Source organism: Lissotriton vulgaris, chromosome 1_1 (assembly GCF_964263255.1).
Source record: "Lissotriton vulgaris chromosome 1_1, aLisVul1.2, whole genome shotgun sequence".
NCBI lineage: Eukaryota > Metazoa > Chordata > Amphibia > Caudata > Salamandridae > Lissotriton > Lissotriton vulgaris.
Genome location: NC_141685.1, coordinates 1231149799 through 1231169729, shown reverse-complemented (window position 1 = coordinate 1231169729; position 19931 = coordinate 1231149799). Strand labels below are relative to the sequence as shown.

The 19931-nt window shown below is 46.6% G+C and overlaps 1 pseudogene; it reads left to right on the top strand.

Annotated features, from left to right (window-relative positions):
* Positions 1–250: 250 nt before the first annotated feature.
* On the top strand, positions 251–17804 carry LOC147748919 (uncharacterized; annotated as a pseudogene).
* Positions 17805–19931: the final 2127 nt, after the last annotated feature.

The following is a 19931-nucleotide window of genomic DNA, read 5'->3' as shown; positions in this document are numbered from 1 at the left end:
CCTGATGAGTTTCTGAGGATGACTACTTGACGCATGTAGCGTGCTATTCCCTGCTGTGGGCTTCCTATAATAAGGGAATAGCACGCTACATGCGTCAAGTAGTCATCCTCAGATCAAAAATCAGATGCTGATTGACATGGTGGAGATGTGCCTAACCCAAAATGTGTTTCTATTCAGAGATGAAATTTACCAACAAATCCATGGCTGCGCCATGGGTTTCTCATTCAGCCCAGCGTATGCATGTCTCACTATGGGGTGGTGGGAGCAACAAATTGCGTGGCATACTGACAATGATGTCTATGTAGAAAAAGTAGCGAAATGGATAAGATACATAGACGATCTTCTGATAATTTGGGAAGGAACGGCCTGTGAATTTGAGAACTATTTCCAAATTCTTAATTCCTCTACGTCAAACATTCGCTTTACGTACCACATCAGTAAAGACAGAGCAATTTTTCTTGATACGGAAATCTACATTCAAGACAACAAAGTGGAGACAACGCTCCATAGAAAAAATACGGCTACCAACTCAATTTTACACTTCGACAGCTTCCATAAACCTTCTGTCAAGGAGAATATACCGTATGGGGAGTTCTTGAGGGTGAGAAGAATTTGCTCAGAAGAAAAAGAATGGGAATCAAAAAGTAAGAACATGGCTCAGAGGTTCAAAACCAGAGGATACCATAAAGCTATCATTGAAAAAGGGTGGCAAAGAGCAAACCAAAAAAAACGAGAAGATGCCTTGATAACTAAAAAATCAGCAACAAACATCACCCAGGACAAAGTACCAAATGAAAGGAAAGTGAGATTGATACTGGACTATACGAGAGAATCAAAACAAATTGTTAACACTCTGAGAAAGAACTGGAAATTACTGCAACTAGATCAAACGGTGGGCAAAATAATGGGCAACCACCCATTAGTTACATATCGCCGAGCCAAGAACCTAAAAGACAGATTGATACAGAGCCACTTTCAGGACAAATCTAAAAAGAAAAAGGGCATTCAATGGATGAATACGAAAGGTTTTATCAAATGCCAACGATGTAAGGTCTGCCAAATTGCCATCAATAAAAAAGAAGTAAGCTTACCTAATAAAAAATTGTGGAAGATTAACCAATTGATAGATTGTACAAGCACTCACGTGGTATATGTGATCGAGTGCCCATGTGCTTTGAAATATATCGGGAGTACGAAAAAACAATTCAAATTACGTATCCTTGAGCACATCAGAGCTACAGTAAATAAAGACACAAATAATGCTGTCGCCAAACACATGGAATTGATGCACAATAGTGATTGGAAACTCTTGAAGACATATGCATTAGAATGTGTCTTACCACATGAAAGGGGCGGGGACCAGGAGAAACAACTTAGATGCAGAGAATCTAGACAAATTCTCAACTTCCGAACAATGAGCCCCTGGGGTTTAAATCAGAGCGAGGAGCTTTATGTACATTTATAATGAGGTGAACAATATGAGAACTGTTTGTGTACTGATTTAATTTTCTTTGGAACGAGATACAGAGTCTAATAGAACATAATTTTAGGAATTTACATATGTGAGTGGAAAATGTGGTTGGAATAACCTGTAACAGCGTATTTGTATGGTTGGCATTATGAATGAATAATGAGACCAGGACTGTTTGGAAACATGGGAATATTATGGTTTAATAATAGGGTCAACAACAGGATCTAGAAATTATTGAGGGGACTAAAAGAGACAGTTTAAAATGTTTTTTGAAAATGTAATTAAGAATGACGATTAGCCCACCAGAGGGCTTTATTGATTTGAAATTTAGATAATATGCTCACCAGAGAGCTGAATTTCACTTTCTTTGTCATATTTAATTTGCCCACCAGATGGCACTCTCATCTCCCGTTTTTTGTGGTCTCCGTATGTTTAAAAATAGATGACCAACATTAAGAATATCCTCCTACATGTATACAAGTTAAGTTTATCAGATAACTGAAATGTCAACACAGTATAACAAAGCATTGGTTACAAATTACATCGCTGTTTCCTACAATATACACTCTGTTTGTGATAAAAAACTAAATTTCCCAAGCTACTTCCTGGATTTGGGCAGGAAGTGATGTCAGTATTATGGGTTTGAGGCGTTTTTTTTTTTTTTCTAATTACAAAAGAGAACTGAAACATTGTATCCCTACCGTGATCAAGCAACAGTGAGTTGCGAAACGCGTTGGTGTTGTGCGATGTATGCTGCTTTCTGACAATAAACCGTGACCTTTTGGGAAAGAATTCCTGTGTTGAGTGCTGACTTGCGCTATCGGCTGATAGCTTTTGGAGAATATATATATATATGTATATATATATATATATATATATATATATATATATATATATATATATATATATTGATTACTAACGGGATTCCCAGGATCCCACACTTTATCTCAAGCTAGGTGGAGTTACCAGTCAATTCTCTATCTCAAGGTACCTGCACCATCCCCCGTACAGACAAAATACTCAAATGAGAGAATTCAGGACTAAAGCTTTTTTAATAAAGTCTGTGCTCCTTTGTCTTCTTAAGTTTTTCACTTTTTATTAATAATATCAGCATTCATTGACACTTATTTACAGAGAGCACCAAGACAGCTTCATGATTGGGGTGTGATTGTAATGCAGCAAGCCCACACCTGATCGCTAAACATGGCGATCCCAAATATGAGAAAAGGTTGATTGCCACCCTATGCCCCTGGCCTCTACTGTGCAGCTCAGTGGGTAAAGGTGGGGAATTTAATTGGAGCTTTTACAGACAATTATTTGATTTCTGATTGTACCACTGCTTCTGCTCCTGTGATCAGTCAGCCAAAGAATTCGAGACCAATGACAGGGGTAGAAATTGAAAAGCAAAAGTTGGCAGCTCCTGCCCTTAGTGTTCACTAATTCAGGTCCCTGTAATGAATATTTGCTTTGCTTTCTTGGCCACAGAAAACAAAAACTGAGGCAACAACCTCTCTATTAGGATGTTCTGTTCACCAGAGCTGTCTGCAAATGTGTTTGTAATCTTAATTCTATCTTCGAAAATAAAAAGATAATACCCTTGATAAAGAAAAAAAATCTAAAAATATATTAACAAAATAGAAGCCTGAACACCGAATGTGTGAAAGCCATTTAAAATAAACCTTAGCAAAGCCAATAGGACTCACCGTTTATATTACTATTAGCATGTATATTTATTCTTTATCACACACAGCCACATACCCCTTTCTTCAATACGTAGACAACACTGACAAACACACAATTCTCTTACACATACAACGCAAGCGACAACATTCTTAAGGTGCTTGTAGTAAAGGTGATGGTGATAGTAGAGATATTGGTGGTGATGGGGTGATAATTCTGGTGTTGACAGCGGTAGCTATGGTGGGATCATAACGAGGATGGCTGTAGCGGTGGTTTATATAGGTTTGTTTTTCAAGGACATGAAAGAATGCAGAGATAATATGTCAAGGCATTTTGGTGAAAATATGGTGTCAGTAAAGAACAAGATTAGGTCCCGCTGTTCCACCAACCCTGCAACCACTTGTAAAATAGGAGAGATGATTGCACTGAATTAAATATCATAGATTCCAGCTCTCATTAGAAATACCCTCCTGTCTAGGGAGCCTGTCAGAGTTTTTTTCAGACAAGATATTACCAAACACATTGATAGCAAAAGGAAGACATATATAAATGTCATATGCGGAGAAGTGGTAATACATGTACAATAATGATCGAAGGAAAAACAGCATCTACAGGAGACTTTTGGATGTTGGAAATATTACCAGCGATTAGAAAAAAAATTCAATGTTTTAGCTCATTTTGTTAGAACTATTTAGTCATGCCCTGGCTTATTAGAATCAGCCAGACGATTGATTTATACACATTAAATGAAAGCATGTTGGATCAATGGAGTGGTGAGCTTGAATAGTAGTTGGGCTACAAGGACTAAACAGTTGAAACTTCGAGTTAACAAAGAAAGGGCTGTGAGATCTTGAAAAAAACGGTATGAGAATCTAAAGAAGTAGAACCATAGGTTTCAAAGATATGAGGTCACGATTTCTAGAGAGATGAAAAAATGAGGTCAGAAGAGGTGGGATTTGATTGCAGGCTCTGTTCCTTATTTTTCCCTAGCAATAATTTACATCTTGTGAAATGTAAGCATATCTTCGATATGCATCCCCCTGCTCGGGAAGACCTTGCTCTCTTGCAAGATTCACACCACTTTCAACTTACAAGATAAGAGTATTGAATATTGAAATGTGCGGTGTCTATGCTCCCTAGCAATACAGAGAATTCAGAATCATACCATGACACCAGAGTATGTTAGAAACGTTTGGGATACGACCATGTCAACACAGAACTGAATTCACTTTATGGCCCTCAGAAAAATCCAAGATCAAATTCAAGAATCACTGCATTTTCTAATAGACCTATCAGAATGAAGGCTGATCAAATATACAAAAACATACCACCCTGGTGAATTATAGGTGAGCCAGGCGCCTGATCATTTTACACCCATTCAATTGAGAAACACAGCACAATCTATGGGATTGCAAGAATATAAACTGTGAAAAGCCCTGGAACTCTACCCACTGTAACTTAGAGCAGAACATATTATCCTCAAACTGCGGAGTCCAATAGTTCTTGTGAATCAAATCCATCTCCAGGCCTATTCTCGTTGAATGTCTGAGTGGGATTATGCCACAATACTACTGGTAATAACAACTGCTACTATCTTATTTCCAGGTTTTTCCACTTCACTATGTATATTCAGCTTCCGGAGATAGCTCAAAATGACAACCAATTCTTTACACAGCACCCCAATAAAATTTGTCTATAAATAAGATGAATTGGGGATAGCAGTGAGAGAAGTGGATTCAACATTACATTTTGTAACCTCACCCCTCCCACAGTGATTGCCTGAATGCGACAGCTAGAGTGATTTCTGCATGTACAGTGCCAATGCCAGTTTTTAGTAATAGCGCATAATACAAATTGCCATTACATTACATCATTACATATAGAAGTTGTAACTGCTGCTCAGAAGAATCTAACGGGTATTAGGATTATCCCTGACAAAGGATCTTCTTATGCATGTCCTCTGTAGTCAACCCCGTTACAAAGAACAGTAGTTGATAAGACAGGAGCTACCTATGATAAATGACACCTTCCTCAGGTGAGCCTGTTTGTCAATGAATAATGTTCATTTGTTTGCAGTCTTCTGATGTGTTGCCCTTATTATTAGGGGTGGACGAAGAATTCCGCTCCGCTGGCGGATTTTGTGGTTTTTTTTTAAACACTCCACGCATCCTTGTGGATACAGAGTTCCGAAAAACTCTGCAAAGTTATGCGGAGTGGAGTTTTTTCTCTCAAGCGGCTCACCAACGGTAAGTTGGTAGCACTTGAGCGAAAAAGTAATGCACTAGACCTCAGCCTGGTAAGATTTTTCATCGTGGGCTGTGGCGGAAGGTCACAACCGCTTGTGTTGAGAAGTCTGTCACTTGCATTGAGGAAGCTGCTGCTGTTCGAGTAGAATGTCTACTTGAGCGGTAGAAAAACAACAACGCCCTCTCGCACAACACTTAGTGACATTAGCACTGATTTTAGAGCACAAGGCAAACTCCTGGGACTAAAAATCAGAGCGAGCAACAAGACTTAATTGAGTCTGCCTCTGGTGGAACTCCGTGGAGCGTGGCTGAGTTTTTTTGTCACTTCGTGGAGTTACGCGGAGTGAAACTCCTCAAACTTCACCCGGGCTAAATTATTGTCTACTTCTTGAAACTAAAAAAAAAAATAGTTTTTCCAGGTTGAGCTTTTTACTATACTCCTTCAGAAGCTATCTGAATGGTTATTTATCTTCTGTCACTCCATCTGCACGTCCATTTCTTATAGATCGCAGGTAATACTCTCCTGCACACTATAATTAAAGAAGTGAATAATTAGCTCTGAGCTAGTCTGGTGCTCTATGGTAGCCGTCATGCCATCAATTCGTCAAACAGTACAAAGAGAAGTACACAGAGAAAGTGGCTCTGGGTTGGACGCCTTTTAAATTGTTCATGATTTGCTATTGCTTTAATTGGCTGTCCATCAATGATGTTGTATTTAGAGGAATTGTTTCATGGTCCAATTTGGGTTCCCATCGGGTTTTGTTGATGGGACATTCAGTAGCTGGTAAGTGAGTCAGTGTTTGTTCTTTTATGTATGTTACTTTCTGACATAATAACATTTTCGTTTCCAGTTTGAGGCTTTTTTGTTTAAGACGTGTTTGCTGTATGAATCGGTCAACCATTGACAAAGGCACAGCACACTTCAATAACCATCATTAGATGTACATTTGTTTTACTTTTTGGTCATGATAATATGCTGCTGAAGTTACAGCTTTTTGTTGAGAAAGTGCCTTGAGTCTATTTTAAAGATGTAACAGGCTGGCCCTTTGTCAAAAGTATCTAATGTGCAATATTTAGCTTTGCATGGCTTTTAAGTTCACAGCGTGTAATGCAAACTTCAAGTTCTGACTCTTTGTCATGACAATCCTCTTTGAGTGTACAACTTAAGGCTACTCATGCCCTACTCTCAGCTTCCAAGTTGCTGTTGCCCGAGATGTTGCATTCTTTAGGGTTTATTTGCTGTGGCAGCACACATGTTTGCTTAACCAATACCGAACAATTCCCCTAACAAAAACCACACCCACTGACTTTGTCAATACTTATGTAATATATTTGAGGTGTATGGATGTTGGTTTACTTTTTGGTCGGAACAGAAACTTCATCTGTGAAAGCCAGCCACTTGCCCCAGTAGACCACTTTATTTCAGCCATTATTTGCCATGTTGCATTCCATAAATCCTACGAGTGTCATGTCACAATTAAGAGATGGTGAAATCACTGAATTTTTATCAAATTTTTTCATGAATTGGCATAAAAATTGCAGTAAACTACCCTTTCAAAGAAAATCGTGGTATCATTTTTTTTTTGTTTTTACCAGAGCACGAATCTCGAGTTAAAACTTTGCTGGAGCCGGACGTGGTCTAGCTACAGATAGAGTGAGATGCACGCCGTTCGAGCTCCGGTCCGCCGCTGGTGAAATTAGCATTCCTAAGAGGCACAACAGCTCCTGGGGTGCGCTGGCTGAAGGCCACTGGCTGACAGAAGAGCTCATACTATTGTGCGGGGGCCTGGTGACCTCCCAGAGCGGCTGGTAGCAGTGGGAGCAGAGGCAGAAGGTGAGCGCCCCGGCCCTTGGTAGTGCGCCAGCCATCTTGTGAAACCCGGCCCTGCGCGCTCCTGAGACAGCGACTCCCGTTGTGGGCTTGCAATCAAGGGCAGGAGCTCATCAGAAGAGAAACGCCTGGACCTCTGGAGGCAAGGTTGGGGCTGGGACGAGCCAGCACTGTTGAGTCTCCGCCCAGAAGCATTCCTACGGCTCTGTTCGGCGGCCTCCCAGCGGGTATTGTAAGAGACACCAGGACCATTTGGTCTGCTGAGGTACGGGGGCTGGGGAACGCTGGTATGCCCGATCGCGGAGTATCTTGCCAAACAGAGATCTACCTGGCCGCCATCTTAGGCCTCCATACTCCGACTATCCCACAGGGCCTGGCTGGGCTCGCTTACTTGCCAGTGGAAGCGCTCCCCCCACCCAAAGGGACCCCCAGGCTGCCCCGGTTGGAAGATATAATCTGCAAGTTGTGAGGAATCTGCAGGTGGCCTGCTGTGCCCAGGCCTGGTCCTCCTGCCGCCTCCTGATTCTCCCCGCCCTCCCAAACGGGATCCATTTGGGGCCAGACGCATGACTTATTTATCCCAGTGACGCCTCTCCAACTGTGGCTGGGTTCTGGGTCACCCCTGTTGACACTATTGGGGACATCGGGAGCTACATTGTGGGGCATTGAGATGCTGCTGGGTTGCACATCAGCTGGAGTGTGGCGTTGATCGTTGTTGATATAGCGGGTAGCTCCATCGCACTCGATTTATAATCAAATTCTGTAAATTGTTGTTAACAAAGTAATCCTTAGGTTTGGGTCTGCAGGCAATCGCCTCCTGTCCTTCTGGCAACAATTTTGAAACCTAAAAATAATTCAGTCAAGCTTTGAAGTGTTCAAACTCAAATTATTTTTCAAAGAGTTCTTTTTGTCACAGTTGTAATAAATCCTGCATTTGTAGATATTTAGTTTATAACCACATGAATTATTTATATCTAAACGTTCTGTTAACCCATCATAGAGTACATATTGCCCCTATGCTTTTCGGGACCAGCCCTTTGTCAGGGGTCTTCCCTGTGAGGTTGCATATGTACTTGTCTAGATTTCCTCGATATTCGTACGGGTGGGTATCGCAATGGTTTGATTGTTGTTGCCCAGGGTGGACCCCCCTGAGCACTGTTGCATCCTTGGGATACCCCAATGACCCTGTTGGGGATCCAGGCCTGCTTGCGGCGGGGCACGAGGCACCACTGGTTTGCGGCTGGACCGGAGGTGAGGCACTGGTTGCTTGAGGTCCTCCTGAGCGCTGCGGGGGACTGGTGGAATCTGCACCCCCCCTAAGCAGCTCCCACACTGCTCTGGGGTGCTCCCTGCTACACTGTTCCCTGGACTGTAGCCCTGAGGATAAAGGCGTCTCTCTCCAACCACACTGAAACCACGTACCCGCGCCACTCCCGCTGCAGACCTGGCTGCTGGGTACTGGACTGTGGAGCCTGAAGCCCCATCTTGCTCTTCTGCTGTGGTTGGGGGTCACGTCAGCCGGCCCTGGGGAGTCCAAGCTGTATATGGCTGCCTGTTTACAGTGCAGGAGAAGGAGACGTTTTGCCACACAGTGCCACAGGCACTCCTCCTGGACTTGGCTGACCCCCCGAGTACAAACATCACTGTGGAAATCACTGCCTGGCCAGAGCGGGTGGCCCTCCCTTGGTGCCTTGTAGGAGGGGAGGAGATACAGGCACCTGCCTGACCTGGCCTCTGCCCTCTCCCCAATCCGGTCCCATCCATGCTTTGCATCTTCCCAGCAGCCAAGAGGACCACTTGGGGGGACCCTGAGGGGCTGCCCTTTGTCTGCCTTTGGGTCTCACTTCCTGTGCCGTACACCTCTTCAGCACCCTCTGGTCTCTGTGGCCGGGATCGCCCACCTCATCTGGACCACACAACTGCTGGTGCTTGTGTGGCACCTGCTCACTTGGGGCCTTCTGCTCGAGGCACCACTACTGGGGGGACATGACTCACTTACGGACCAGAAAGAAACCTCCCACAGCCCATAAGGACAACCCAGTCAAGGCTATGTGGAATAAGCCAGGATCTGCCCCAGCAGCAGACATGGCATCAGCAACCGGGAACCCTCTGACCCTGTTACGCAATCCTTTATGGCCACTTTCATGCATGAACTGAAATAAGTTCTCATCGAACGGAGGTCCAGGCCTGTGTCAAAGAACTCCGTGGAGATGTGGTTGAGCTAGGGGGGAAAGCAGACGTTCTCGAGAAAACGCTTGATGCCCGCCCGGTGGATAAGGAACACCTATGGCAGCGCTTGGCCACTCTGGAGTAGCAGCACATTGAGCTGCAGATCAAGCAGGAGGACTTGGAAAATAGGGGGCATCAAAACAACCTGCAATTGAGAGGGGTTCCGATTGGGGCGGAAGGCTCCAACATCATGACTTTTGTGGCAGATCTGTTTCAAGACATCAGGGGAGATGAGGACACATCTCCGCCAGCCTTGGACCATGCACATCAAGTGTCTGGCCCCCTGGACGGCCCGGCCTTATTCCCGACATCTTGGCCCGGGTCCATTTCTTTTCAGAGAAGGAGACCATCCTCAAAGCAGCTGATCTTCAAGGGCACTCCCATCCAAATGTTCCAGTACCTTGCCCTCATAACACTCTGACGCCACAGAGACTTCCGGCCTATTACAGATAAGCTCAAGGTACTGTATGTTCGCTACCAATAGGGACACCCGTTTGCACTCATATTCCAGTGTGAGTCAAAACGCAGTGTGCTACGGTCCTTCCCAGAAATAGCCCAACTACTCCAGATCCCCGACACACCACCCACGAGTCCCTTGCGCATTCCTCCCAGGGCCTGTGTTCCAGCAAAGCCCCAATGGACCATGGTGCATCACGCCAGACATCCATCCTCCTGAGGAGTCTACAGTTCATCCCGAAAGAAATTGGACATTATACAGCATATCCGTTCCATGGAGGGTGGTCAATCGCCCCCAGGCTCCCAACCACCTAACAAATAGTTGGACAATGCATTTGCTGACTGCTTAACCTGCTTTTCTCCAACCCCTGAGCAGGTCCTTTGCGGAAATGGAACTAATCCACTAATCCACCCCATCCTGGACACTCTGCGGACTTTGCTATTCTGTGCCTGACCCATGTTCCGACTACGGCTCCGGACTACGTTCTTGGAGGGAGATATTGACCTATGATGACCCGCCCCCACTTCTATTCCTTGGAGAGTGACATCTCCGGGATGGTCTGTGCCCCTGCGCCTGGCCTCTCCCTGGACTGCAATAGACTTTTGTTTACCATGTTGGACGTTGTTATGCTCGAAATGTTATGTTTTCTCTTGCTTTTCTCTTTCTCTTCTCTTCACCTACTCCCATCCCCGGCAGGGGGATGCCTCAGAGAATAGGTGGGACTCTCATTGGATAGGTTGCCCTTCGCCCATCCAGCACTCTATGGCTAACACCACGGCCTTGGGGCTCTCTAGCCCTCCACTGGTTTGGGGAACACCTGCTCTGCACACCACTCCAACCCTTCTGCCTGGGTTGGCGCTTGCCCCTGACACACCGAGATCATTACCACTGTACCCTGCCTGAAACTCTTCTCCCTTAATGTGAACGGTTTCAACTCCCCCAATAATCGGCACCAAATATGGTGATATCTCCAATTGCAAATTCCGGATATCGTCTATCTGCAAGAAACTCACCTCCTAAGAGACGACATCGCCCGCATGGCACATCCTTGATTCTCTCTTCAATTTTGGGGCTCCGCAACTACCAGGACAGCGGGAGTGGCAATCCTCTGTCGGGTTGAGGGGGTCTCCAGAGTAGTTCATAGCAAAGATGGCAGTTTTTTCAAGGTGATGTTCAAGATTGGGTTCTGCACTCTCACCCTATGCAACACTTATGCACCGAACCAGGCCCAGGACCCATTCTTGCGTACACATAACATATAATGATTCTGACCTCATCCTGGGGGGAGACTTCAATCTGGTATGGGAGGTGGGACTCGAACGCAGCGAGGGCTCATTTCATGGAACAGGAGCCATGTCAGCATCCTTAAAAAGACAACTCACTGCACTAGATCTTGTAGATATCTGGCGCTACCATTCCCCGGAAATATGCGATTACTCTTATTACTCTCATGTACACTGCTCCTACTCGTGCATTGACTACCTCAACATCTCACACTGCCTCGCCAAGGACACTCTCTCAGCAACTATGTCTGATATCTCAGTCTCTGACCATGCTCATGTGGATCTCCTTCTCTATGACTAATTCAATCTGGTATGGGAGGTGGGACTCGACCGCAGCGAGGGCTCATTTCATGGAACAGGAGCCATGTCAGCATCCTTAAAAAGACAACTCACTGCACTAGATCTTGTAGATATCTGGCGCTACCATTCCCCGGAAATATGCGATTACTCTTATTACTCTCATGTACACTGCTCCTACTCGTGCATTGACTACCTCAACATCCCACACTGCCTCGCCAAGGACACTCTCTCAGCAACTATGTCTGATATCTCAGTCTCTGACAATGCTCATGTGGATCTCCTTCTCTATGACTAATTCTTTCGTCCTAAGCGCCCCTCTCGGTGACGTTTCCCACCTCATATCCTCAGAGACCGTGTGGATGTGGCGAAACTTTGAATCGTCATTACGTCTTACTTCGAGATCAATGATCTTCCGGAGACTTCACTCCCCATACTCTGGGACGCATTCAAAGCTACGACTCACAGTAGCCTCACATCCATCGCTATTGCTCGGGCTCAGGAAGCTCGCTTGTTCAAAGACAAACTTTCACGGAACACAAAGGCACTCGGGAGGTTAGACCAGGAGCGCCCTATGGCGATACATAAGAGGCATTTAGGTATGCTCTGAGGACAGCTCAGGGCACATAGAACCAACAAGGCTGAACATGCTCTCCTTGCCCTGGACAGCGGTTTTACGATGGGGGGGTGGGCATGGTGGGCACTCTTAAACACCGATCTCAAAATGTACACAACAATTTTAGCTAATCGCCTCAGCACCCACCTCTCAGACCTTATTGAGACGGACCAGGAGGGTTTTATTCACCAAAGCCAAGGGCGGACATCGTACACTGCGTTGCGCACTTAATTAGGAAGGCACGCCATTGTAAGATACCCTCCTGCTTGCTATCACTCGATACTGAGAAATCATTTGACCGAGTGGATTGGGTATTTCTCTGAACTGTCTTGCGGAAAATAGGGCTGCAGATGATAGCTCACATTATGGCCCCTTACCTTTCCATGCTTGCTCGGCTGTGGGTCAACGGCCAGCTCACACGCCCCATTTCCATTCTCAGGGGCACCAGACAGGGGTGCCCCCTATCCCCTTTTCTATTTGCTGTTGTAGTGGAGCTACTTTCCATTATGATCCGCCAATCTTCTGACATTCATGACATCAGACTTGGGGGCCTAGACCACAAGATAGCTCTGTTTGCAGAAGATCTCCTTCTCACACTTTCAAGCCCACACTCCTCCCTCCCAGCCTTGCACAAATTGCTCCAATCATATGAACGGGATTCAGGGCTTAAAATGAACCATGCAAAATCATGGGCTCTCAATTTCATGATCCTGGCAGACGAAGTTGCTGCCCTACAATCTCCGATTCCCTATCAATGGGCATCTCGCTCCATTCGGTACCAAGGGCTCAACCTGACCCCTAACCTGGCCACTTGGTTCCAAGTCAACTGGCAGGAGTGTAAAACTGCCTTACTGGCTGACTTATGGGCATGGAAGTCCCTACCACTATCCTAGCTGGGACTCCTGAACACAGTTAAAATGTTGATCCTTCCAAAGATACTCTACCATTATCAGGCACTAGCAATGCCCATCCCAGAACATCAAATTCAGGGCCTACAGCGTGAGTTAATCATGTTTATATGGGGAGGGAATAGACAGCAGAGGGTTGGCTGTTAGAATATTATTGGGCATTCCATCTCCGCTTCATCTCTGAGTGGATGACGTGGGAGAGTGAGAAAGTTTGGTTTCATGTGGACAGGGCAAAGACTTGTTGCCCCATCTGGGACCTCGGGTGGCTCTCTCGCGAAGCCCGCTCCCGTAGCGCTTATATCACGGTCCCTACCAAGACTGTGCTTGAGATATGGGACAAACTGGCTATACGCAAAGGCCTCACATCCTTCCTGTCTCCTCACACCCCAATTGCCCACAACCCTCACTTCCAGCCAGCTCTCCACCCGTTCTTAATTTTCAGAGTGGACGTAACGGGGATGTCGGACAATCCGCGTTCCCTTTGCAGGGAACACTATCAAAATGTTTAACAATGCAAGCGGGACGTCCAGTTATTGGAGGGAGAGAGGTTCCAGTATATTCAACTTTGTCACTGGATATAGGCATCCTCTCTGACACAAGCGGCCACTCGACTTCTCACCTCGTGCCTTTGATAACTGTAGGGGACTAATATCTTGTGATTATCAAGTTCTCCAACATTCACAAAGCTCCACCCCACCCCTATCAGCATTTGTGACAGTCAATCCCTGGCACTGATATTGTGCCCACCCAATGGGAACATCTGTGGTGCGACATCCTGAAGACCTTCCGTAGCATCCCCCAACAGGAATCCACCTATAAGGTAATGATGTAATGGTACTATACCCCTCACTGGCTTCAGAAAATGTTCCCCGCCTCTTCACCTCTATGTTGGTGCTGCGCTAGCGCCCTGGGGGATTTCATACACATTTGGTGGGCGTGCCCACTCTTGACCATCTTTTGAAAGGAAATCCTCGGCCATATTAGACTGGTACTAGGCTACCCGCTACCTGAGAACCGGCTTACAATTGTCCTGGGCCTACGGCCGGTGAACCTGCATGCCATGACCCGCCGCGATTAGCATCTCAGCCTCCACATGGTCGGTGCTGCTAAACAGACCATTGCTCAATATTGTAAAAAGGCAGAAACGCCTACAATTAATGTATGGTTCAGCCGCCTGCGGCACACAGTGGCAATGGAGCTACTCACAACATACTTGCAGCTTCAGGACACTAAGGGCCAGATGCAGGTAAAACCGAAATACTGAGTCCTTAATAGCAAATTTTACTGATTCCCAATTAAGAACTCGGTATTTCAGATGTAGATTAAAAATCTGTAAAATTTAGCATTTGGAAAAAATCGCAAAAACAATTACTGAATTCCCCACTACCAAACCGGTATCACTGATTCCTTAATACCGATTCGGTAATTAGCAAATCCGGTATTTTGAAAAATCGCAAATTGTTGAATCAGCCAATCCTGTGCTTCTTCAAGACCTCACAACCAGGAAGTGGCCACACTTATGCAGCTGCACTAATCCTGACGCTGTTGGAGCGGCAGGGAGCACAGCAAACAACACAGGAGCAGCTTTTCTAAGTTCTTGCTGACACCCCACACCAGAAGTGGACAACCAGGGGAAGGAAAAGGAGGCAGGAGAGTGCAAAAGGAAACACAAATTCAGTTATGTTATGTTATGTTAAATGGGACTTTTATAGCGCAACGGCTACTCCAAAGGAGTGTCCCGGCGCTTTTGTGCTCCAGACCAAAGAAAGAGCTGGAAAACATAACAGTAAAAAGAGCAGGGGCCTAAAGAGGGGGAAGATTATCCAGTGAACAGCCAGGTTTTTAAGTCTTTTCTGAAGGCAAGCAGGTTAGCGGTGTTTCGCAAGGACACCGGTAAGGAATTCCATAGCTGCGGAGCAAGAAAGCTAAAGGACCGGCCGCCTAGCCGAGCCCTTTTGATGCGTGGCACCCGAGCCAAAGCCAAAGCTTCTGACCTGAGGGATCGTACAGGTCGATAGAAGTCCAGCCTCCTCTGAAGATATTTGGCACCATTGCCATGCAAGGCCTTATGGGCGAGAGTCATGGCCTTGAAAAGTATCCTCTTCCGCACCGGAAGCCAGTGAAGGGATACGAGGAGATTGGAGGCACTGGTGCGGCGGTGCAGGCCAAAAATTGCACGAGCAGCAGCGTTCTGAGTAACCTGCAAACGCTGGAGGAGGTATTCAGGCAGACCCAGATATAGGACATTTGCATAGTCCAATCTGGACCCTATGAGTGCCTGAACAGTGATCCTCCGATGTTCCTCCGAAAGAAGGGGAAAGAACTTGCGCAACATTCTGAGTATCCCAAAGCATGTTCCCGTAAGAGTGGAAACCTGGGATTTGAGCGAGAGCTCGTTGTCAATTTTAACCCCCAGGTTCTTAGCCCACTTAGAGGACTGAGTGGGAGGGAACATGTCAGCAGGCCACCATCCCTGCCAATCTGGTTCTGATGGGCATCCGAAGAATAGTATTTCGGATTTGTCCGGGTTGCATTTGAGGCTGTTGTGTGAAAACCAGCTAAAGACAGCCCCAAGGCACTCGCAGATCCTTTCTCCATCGAACTCTTCGCTCTTACGACAGGTGAATAGAAGCTGGGTGTCGTCAGCATAAGAGACGATCCGGGCCCCGTAGGACTCCGCCAGTGTCGCCAGAGGGGTCATAAGGATGTTAAATAGAGTGGGGCTCAGTACAGAGCCCTGAGGCACTCCGACTCCCAATGGCGGCATCTCGGCGGACCCGGGTGGGACCCAGACCGTCTGCCGGCGGTTGGCCAGAAAGGAACGAAACCAGTTGAGCACCGTCCCCCCTAGACCGATGTTATGAAGTCTAGTGAGGAGATCCTCGTGGGGGACGGTGTCAAACGCCGCCGACAGGTCTAACATGACTAACATCACCCTGCCTCCTGTGTCCAGCACCTCCTTCACGATCTCCGAGACTTCCAGGAGCGCCGTCTCGGTGCTTAAGTTGGAACGAAAGCCCGATTGGGATTCATGAAGTAACTCATTAGACTCCAGGAAGTTAGAAAGCACGCTGTGCACGTGTTTCTCCAGGATCTTGGTCAGTGCTGGAAGGAGCGAGATTGGCCTATAATTAGAAGGCGCCTCTGGATCAAGATCAAGGTAAAGTGAGATAAAGCTGGCGGTCCTGATTGAAGAGGTGACAAAGGACCATGATAAGCTGTTTGGCAAAAAATCCCTGCATGACCCTGAACCACAGAAGAGGCAGATATCGCTGGTTATCCAGGAGAGGATTATTGTCATTGGCGTTACCCAGCGCTCTAATGAAGAACTTAAAAAAGCTGGTATGACCTCAGGAAACGTGCTAAGGAGAGGTTGGCAGAGAGACTGAAGCAAGCCAAGCAGACAGGTGGTGAGAGATCTATAGCGCCTGTACCAACTGCCCTGGATCTCTTGGTGGAGTCCAAACTCCAGCCGGAGAGCGTGAGTGGGATTGGGGATACAGACAGCTCAGCCAGAGCTGGCACAGGCAAGGTAAGATGCATGCTCAGCATGCTGTGCCCCCACTCCCTAACCCCAATGCACAATCCCCAATGAGGCAGTATGATTCCCACTCCAGCACAATTTTTACTAAATCCAGCAATGCATTATGGGAGATGTAGTCAGAAGTAACACATATCATAACAGTCAGTCCACTAAACTCAAATACATGTGACACACATCAGCAATTAGAAAGCAGAGGACAGTCAGTTTGATTGGCAGTCATGAAATTTATTATTACGCCAATGCTGCCAAACAAGTGAGCAAATGTACATTCTGTCTCCACAGGCGAGTCATCGCGCAAGGCTGCTGAAGGGGACACAGGAAAGGCACCCAGGAGAGACAAAACACAGGAGGTGTAGGTCTTATCGCCTGTAGAGCACACTCCACCACCACCAGCACCATCGCCACCACCACCACCTTCACCATCCCCACCATCACCACGGCCACCACAACCATCACTGCCACCACCACCGAGAGCCAGGAGGCATACAGTGGCTAGCCGCCAGCAGATGGACGTGTCTGAGGAGGACAGCATAGGAAGGCCAACATTCCACGCTGGCAGAGGATGACAACAGTGCAGACACCCAGTTCCCCACCGAGCGCACCCACACAGGTGTCAGACGCCGCAGAGCAAGGGCAGGCAGTCCTGTTGCACAGGGCGAGGATCCAAGCATGATCGCTGGTCTTGAGGGGAATATGCTCATTGTACAGTGCCTGCAAGGCAAAGCAATTAGATCAGTGCAACGTCAGATGGTCCACATGAACAGACACATGCTGGAAATTAAGGAGGGCATTAACAGCATGATCAATACGCTGGCTTAGGGCATGAGGGACATGTCGCGGGCAATGAGGCTGCTGTGCAGCAAACTGGATGAGGATCATTTGGCGAGGCGCAGGGACCCGCAGAAATTGCACAGCTACACTAAGGTGGTGAACCGCCTCTCCACTGCCACCTCAGTGCTCTGCAGGCACTCGGTGGCCATGCAGGAGGAGATGGCCCACTGCAGTCGTGACGTGGCAAGGTGGCTGGTCACAGTGACCAGTGCACTAGAAGTGCTCCAAACAATCCAAATAGCCACTACAGGTGCAGGGGATGGTGGGGATAGTGAGGTGGCTGCTAGCCACAGCAGCATCACGCCCCCGATAAACGATTCCAGGAGGCGCAGCGAATGGCACAGCACTGCCACAGGACAGACCGCCAGTGAGGACAGTGTGCCCAGGGAACACAGCAGTGCTGCGAGTTAGCCCAGGAAATAATGACAGCCATCACCTGGCATTGTGAAATGGGTGATGTAACCAATTTTACCTTTGGAATGTCCATAGCATATTGGCATTGCATGTTGAAGCCTTCATATTGTGGCAGTGTGCTATGTTATTGCCTGAGTTAAGGTTAATAAAACACCGCCACTCAATTACAGTTACTGGCTGGGTCTCCTAACTTACTCAGAAATAATTGCATGTGATCTCAGCCCGTCTGTGTCCCCCATCTGGTGCTGCTGCCACACCTGCTGTGCTGTGCTCTGGCTGTGGACAATCAGTCAGTTCCACTGCTGTGTGCTGGGGAAGCGTATGTAGTGATGCATTCTTCGCATCATGGCATCCAGGAAAGTGTTGAAAAAATGGGACAGGCAACTCTGTGACACACTATCTGCCACAGCTATCACCCCCTGGTAACCACCTGATGCAAGTAGGTGCAGACTACAGAGCGCCTGCACATGTGTTGGTATAGTGTTCGCCCTTGGTGTCTGATGCTCCAGGAGTGGGTGCAGGTCCCGTATCAGGTCTAGGATGGTTTGGGGGTGTAGCCTGTCCCTCTCATGGATTTCAGCCTCAGTCAGTTGGACCAATGTAACGCACAGTCAGTACACGTGTTCCTCCCGTCTCCAGATCCAAAGTCCTGCTGCTTTCATACGAAGCCACCTTGCAATAACATAGAGGGCCGCCATTGTGTACACACTGTTGCATTTTGGGGCTGTTTAAATGCAGTGCACCTGATTACCACCTGCTTTGAGTTAGTGGTAATAAGCGACTCCTAAATACCCAAAAATTGAAAAATCGGTATTAGCAAATTTTGGTACATCGATTTACGAGTTTTTAAGGATTTCTTATTTTGCGATTCAGTGTTTGGGGTTTTGGTGTCTGCTAATCACAAATTAAGGAATCACGAACTAGTTTCCCTTATTTTTAGCGATTCCTTATTTGCGATGGCGTTTGGTGTTACCTACATTGTACATGGCTAAATACCGGTCAGTAACGCAGAAATTCGCTGAATTTCTGCGTTACCGCTCGGTATTTAGGCACCTACATCTGGCCCTAAATTTACTATATTATGGAAACCACTGGTGGATTACCTAAGCCGACTGGAGCATGCTCGAATGCAACCACCAAGGTTGCGGGTCCTACGCCTCTTTGAGGATGCCGTTTGCCCCCCAGACTCAGATAGTCTCTGGAAGCTCACTGATTAATTAACCTAAAATTCACACGTTGATGACCACCCTACTCCAGAGCCTGAGACCCCTGAAACCCCTGCCACTGTAGTCAACTCTGATCCACCCCCACATGCCATTTGAGACAACTCACAGCCCTCGCAGCGGTAGCGCCTACACCCTTGTGCGTCCCCTTCCGGGCAGCGTCAGACCCCCATTGCCCCAGTCATACCCCTCACTCTCTTTTGCTCTCTCTCTGCTCTTTCTTTACCTCCTCCTTTCTAACTTTATTGTTTTTCATTATGAATATACTTTTCTCAGTGGCACTAGCAATGCCTACATACAGATCCGAAATGTGTGTCTCTAGGACTGAGCCTTGATGAGTTAGAACCCAGATTCGTGCACTGGCGAATTGGTTACTGTCATGCAACCATTGTAGCTCTAAGCTGTCCACACGGAAAGTCGGATCGCGAGGTAATGTTCTTCTATATTATCGCTATCTGTTGCCACATGCAATGTACCTGAATTTACTCTGGTTGAACTGAACTGTGCAGACGACAACAATGGATACTATATAATGGTCACAGATTTCAGATTGGACTTATATTGTATAACTTTGCGAAACATGGTTAATTTTAGTACTGAGAACTGCATTATGGATTTCTTGTAACTGCTAATAAAAGCAAGTTAAAAAAAAACTTTTCTGGAGATAGTGTCAGAAGTCTGGTTTGGGTAGAACGTGCCTCTCTTTGAAGCTATTTATACTCGAAGAATTTTCCAACTGGTGTCTCACTAAGCTTTTTAACACAAGATACGAGATAGGGTAAAACAAAACACACTACAACAAAAAATCACATAAAATGGCGTGTTGTGCAATTTTGAGAATGTATATAAATTCTGTAAGCAGAATTTCGCCGATCGTCTGCCTACAAATGAAGATAAGAAC